Genomic DNA, 6,000 nt, shown 5'->3' on the forward strand with positions numbered 1-6,000 from the left:
ATGATAGATATAGATAGATAGATGATGATAGATAGATAGATAGATAGATAGATATAGATAGATAGATAGATAGATAGATAGATAGATAGATAGATAGATAGATGATAGATAGATGATAGATAGACAGCCCTTTCCTGTGACTTGTGTTTGGACCATTTTAAAAAATCAGTTCCCCATTTCTTACACTATTTCATTACCCATTTGAAAACTCAACAGCTAAAGGAGTAATGGCACTTGGAGGCCAATATAGCTTCCCCAAGGGGTGGCTGTCCTTAGACCAGGAGAACTAGACCTATTTTACCTCCGAGTTAAACCGTTTAGACACTGAATCACAACAAATGAAACTGTACAAAAAAAAAAAATCTTTGTTACCAGAACGGTGCCTTTTATTTTGCTTCAATTAGAGGGTTGATGGCATCGATACCTGCTGGGCTGGCTCATTGTCAGGCCCATTTTGAAGTGAATTCTGCATTTACTGCAAAGGTCAATATCACAAAAGCCACAGGTCTTTCTTACATTAACATTTAATATTACAGACACGATGAAAGCACTTTTGAAATCCCCTATTGATGCCCTAAAACAGTCACTTAATGGATTCCCTCATCCAGATTGTAAAGACTTGGAAAAGCTACTTATAAACTATTTCTAGAAAGACTACTCTGAAATAATTTCAGAGGTGTGAGCAAGCTCTTTCATACTTTTTTTTAAAAAAAATATGTTTTTATTGATTTCAGAGAGAGGAACGGAGCAGGAGAGAGAGAGAAACATCAATGACGAGAGAGTCATTGATCAGCTGCCTCCTGCTCGCCCCCTACTGGGGATCAAGCCAGAAACTTGGGAATCGAACCTCAATCTCCTGGATCCTAGGTCGATGCTCAACTGCTGAGCCACACTGGCCAGGTGGTACGATGAGAATGGTGAACTCAATCAATGGGTCTAGAAAGAAAGCTGATAATTCACGTGTCCACTGAGCTTCCAAATCAACGACTTTCCTGATTTCTAGTTTGATGAGTATGTATTGTGCTACAGACAGATATCTATTGCTGGGGCCCCCATGGTGACTGTCATCTGCATTTATATGCTCGGATCTGTGTGTCAAGGGAAGGCAGCGGGGGGACGCGTAACACTGTGTTATGGTAGATGTCAGAAAGGGGGCTGAGTACAGATCCGGTGCTGGTGTTAGCTGAGAAAGGGACCACGGACAGATCATTGGACCGTTGATATTTCTGTATGCGGATCATGGTTCTGAGTGTCCTGCAGAGCGAAACGTTTGAGGAGTCACTTTACTAACTAGAGATAAGCGGTTTTCTTACAGACCCTGGGAAACTGGAGGGTGTGTTGCAAGAAGAAAAGCAGGTCTGTAGAAAGCAAATACATTTTGAGAGCAGACCAAGGACAGGACACCCGTTGATTCGGTTGACGTACCTGCACCCTGACCTCCACTGACCATTCTCTGGTTCCGGGAACGGGCTGAGCTGTTTGAAACATGATAGAAGATTGGCCACCTTGCCATTGGACTTTGAGCTCCTGAAGGCCGGATTGCAGTCCCTCCCCTCCCCTTCCCCTGTTCCACTTGTAGCTCACAGCTGCAGGTAGTTATCTTCTCCCTCACTGGTATATATAATCAGCCAACCGGCGAGGGGAGTCAGAGCAGAATTTCCAGGGTGACCGACTGCTCTCCCATTCCCCTGTCATTATTGGAATAAACGCTCATGTATGATTCAACCCTGTCTCTGCTTAATCTGGCTCAAGTAGTGACAGGTGGCCTTGGACCCGTTTCGCCTGGTATCAGTCAGGTGTACACACCTGTAGGAGACAATGGTGATTCACGTTTCTGCCCAAAGCTACCCACTGCCTGTGGAGGGTGTCCTGCCTGCATCCCAACCTGCATTTTCCATAAAGACTACCTGCCTTGATATGATGTGTTCGTAGGAACGGTGGGAGAAATTCTGGCTAGAGACGTTGATAGTCATCTGCCCAGAGTTTTGTATATCGTTTTTGGAGTTTTCAGCCCAGTTTCTAAAGGGGCTTTGCCACTAATAGGGCCTGAGACGCAGTCAAAATGGATTCGCCTCATTGCTCTGTCATCAATTCTTTCTGTTTGATTTCTGATATTATCTGGCCTGTGTCAGCAAGATAAGGGCTTTCTTGCAAAAAGGCCGTGAGTATTGGAAGACTACCCCCAGGGGTGAATGCATCTCCTTCATTGCCTGTTTCTGAATAAATTTGCAGACTGTGACTAGAAGTCTGCTGTTGGCATGTGAGTTTGTCATTTAGACCCTGAGCTCTGGTGAATTTAAATGAGAGTGGGCACCAGTGGTGCTCACATAAAGGAACAAGTATGGCCCCCGCTGAGCAGGTCTTGTTCTCCTGGGCTCTCACCTCACCCTTGCATACTCATCCTGGCTCTGTGGTTTGTGAAATATGACCATCTGCATTCCGGGAACGTATGAGTAAACCTCAGTCTATGTTACCAGTAGAAAGGAGTTGGGAGTTTGAATGAAGTTGCCCAAAGAGAGACAATTATATTAGAAGTTAAGGTGAGAATTGTTTTTGTAATAGATGAGTTAAGAACATAATAGAAGCGGATGGTATGGCTCAGTGGTTGAGTGTCGGTCAATGAACCTGGGGGTCATGGTTCAACTCCTGGTCGGGGCACATGCCCAAGTTTTGGGCTCGATTCCCAGTCAGGGGCGTGTAGGAGGCAGCTGATCAATGACTCTCTCATCATTGAGGTTTCTATCTCTCCCCCTCCCTCTCACTTCCTCTCTGTCTAAAAAAATCAATAAAAACATTGAAAAATTCTTCCCATAATAACCAGATATTGATAAACTCATTTATTTATAAAAATAATAACTTACATGTAAAAGCACTTTACAAGTATCCTTGTGTATATTACATTATTATATTATATTATATTAATTATATTAATTATATTAATTATATTATATTATATTATATTATATTATATTATATTATATTATATTATATTATATTATATTATATTATTATATTATTATATTTATTATATATATTATATATAGTATATATTATATATATTATATATATTATATATATTATATTATATTATATATTATATTATATTATATATTATATTATATTATGTTATATTATAATGTTAATAGTTTCATGAGATAAGCAGTGGAAAGCTGTGAGAATTTTAGAAGATGAAATCAACACATTTTCGATCACTTTGACCCACATATATTTAAAAATATATGTTGAATGGTGGCCCTGGCTGGGTAGCTCAGTTGGTTAGAGCATCATCTAGATGTGTGAAGGTTGCAGGTTTGATCCTTGGTCAGGGCACATACAAGAATCAACCAATAAATGCATCAATAAGTGGAACAAAAAATTGATGTTTTTCTCTCTGTCTCTCTGTCTCTCTCTCCTTTCCACTCTTTCTAAAAAAAAAAAAAAAAAAAAAAAAAATCAGTGGCAATGTAGAGATCAATAATAACCAGATTGTTTTCATCACACCACAAGTATTACTAACTCGTCTGAGTACAAATATTCCTTATATTTTTCTTGGTTGTCTTTTGGATGCTATGCAGTCTCCCTTCTCATTCTCAAGGATTCTCGTCGGAATAGTTGTTGGTTCTTTGTTTCCCTCCCTCGATCTGTAATACTCTAATTAAAAAGAGCTTAGTGACTCTAAGACCTTCTTTCTCCTATTGTGCACCGATTGCAAATTAATTACGCAGAAGGAGATTTCTCCTATCAAGTGCGATCAAGATACAATAGTTTTCATTAGCAGAGCCAATGCTGAGGACGGCTGATAGCTCACTCTGCTGTGGCGGCTGCCAACCCTGGGGCACCTGAGACTTACTGCCAAGCGTCAAGTGCAACCGACGTTGTCGGCTCATTGTCACCTGCAAACTGGGAGCCTCCGTTTAATTTTTTAGAGTTTATGGAGAACCCCGTGGGTTTACCGCTTAGGAAAATCAGTCTTTATCCGTGGCAGAGACTCTTAAACTTTGATAGGCATGGAAATCACATGGCGATTTTGTTCAGATGAAGATCCCGATTCAGCAAAGGCATGACTGGAGAGCCTGTGTTTTTTTCTCAAGCTCTTTAGAGGTGCTGAGGAGTCCTGTCCAAAGCTCACACATCTGATACGGTTAATGACCTGGTTATTAGTTAACAGGAAAAGAGCAAAGGGGAGACTAGATAACATAGGCGTGCCATTGACACGGCTTTGCCAGGAAGCTGCAATTAACATTCTGAGTCTGTTCCGCACAGATCATGGGGGGAAGGGACCGGACACGAGACACATGCCCAGGAAGGTCTGAGTGACGTGGGAAGGTACTGATCTATCAGTCATACCTGGGAGCTAGTCAGTGGCCACAATAGGTGTGGCCAGTGCAAGGCACAAAATAAGAGATATAAACGCCTGAACAAAGGAGCCCTTTCTCTCTCTCTCACTGTTCAACCCTGACTCATGGCTTGGGAGCCTTCACACTCTGCATTTGCCCACATGGTCCCTGCCCATGTGGACCCCACACAATGGACTGATGGGCTGTAACGAGCCTGATGCTACATCGGATCCAGCTCCCCCATGGAACGGAAACTCTAGACCCTGGCTTTGCTTCTAGCTCTGCTGAATGCCCAGTTGCACCTCTCCCAGGATGGGATGAAGAGAAATGAGACTTTGCAAATCCAGAGATATAATTCCACAAACATAAAGGCTTTTACCACATCTCACCCACCTGTGGGGACCTCTGGACATGCTTCTTCCAGCAGCACCCAAGAATTCCATTCCCAGTAGCGATGGAGAAATTCAATTCTCAGGTAACAGTTGGAGTTGTGAGTCTTTGCTCAACACCCCCATTTTACACAAGGCAGGAATCTCATCTCCACACCAGAAAGTCCATGGACAGCCGATGTGAGTCCTGCTCAACTGCACAGCAATTCTTGCTCTGCCTGTTGCTGCCCAATCTAACTCTTTGCTCGAACTCAGATATTAATAAGTCTGCTCACTGTGACCATAATGACGACATATATGAGATAAAGATAGGTACACAGGAATACATACATGCATATATGTATTTCTCACAATATATTAGGAGGAATATATATTGTTATATCTATTATATACAAATGCATCTATTTATACAACCATCTATCTACCCATCCATCCACACATTCATTCACATTCATTAATCCATCATTTATTTGTCCATCCATCCATCCATCATCCATCCATCCATCCATCCATCCATCCATCCATCCATCCATCCATCCACTTATCCATCCATCCATCCATCCATCCATCCATCCATCCATCCATCCATCCATCCACCTTTCATCCATCCATCTATCCATCCATTCATCCACTTATCCATCCATCCATCCATCCATCCATCCATCCATCCACCCATCCATCCAGTTGTCCATCCATGTATCCTTCCATTCATCCACTTATCCACCTATCCATCCATCCATCCATCCACCCATCCATCCATCCACTATTCATCCATCCACCTTTCATCCATCCATCCATCCATCCACCATCCATCCATTTCTGTATACATATATCTATACATATATATATATATATATGTTGAGAGACTGAGGGAGAGAAAGAGAATTGAAGTGTTTTCCATCCTCATAAATTTCTGCTGAGCAGCTTTCTTCTGCATTTTTAAGCTGCTCGTTTTAATGCAGGCATGGAGAAGTAGACGTAGCATAATTAACTGGAAGGTCGTTGTCACATTTTAATAGTATGTTGAAGAGAAGCCATCCAGCTGAACAAATAGCGGTAACACCCATTTAAGAAGGAAAGTAATCCCCTGTGAAAACAAATTCATCCCGGGAGAGCTCCGTTGTGTGAGTCTTTTGCATTCAAATTGGTTTTGTGTGAGCAAAGGTAAACATGGCTGGCCTTCCACTATCACAGAGGGGCTCCCCAAAGAGCGACCCTTGTCTTAAATGACATAGCAAATATTAAAAGGAAAGGGGATTGATTCTTTACCAAAA

The sequence above is a fragment of the Miniopterus schreibersii genome, assembly GCF_964146895.1.
Source record: "Miniopterus schreibersii genome assembly, chromosome: Y".
NCBI lineage: Eukaryota > Metazoa > Chordata > Mammalia > Chiroptera > Miniopteridae > Miniopterus > Miniopterus schreibersii.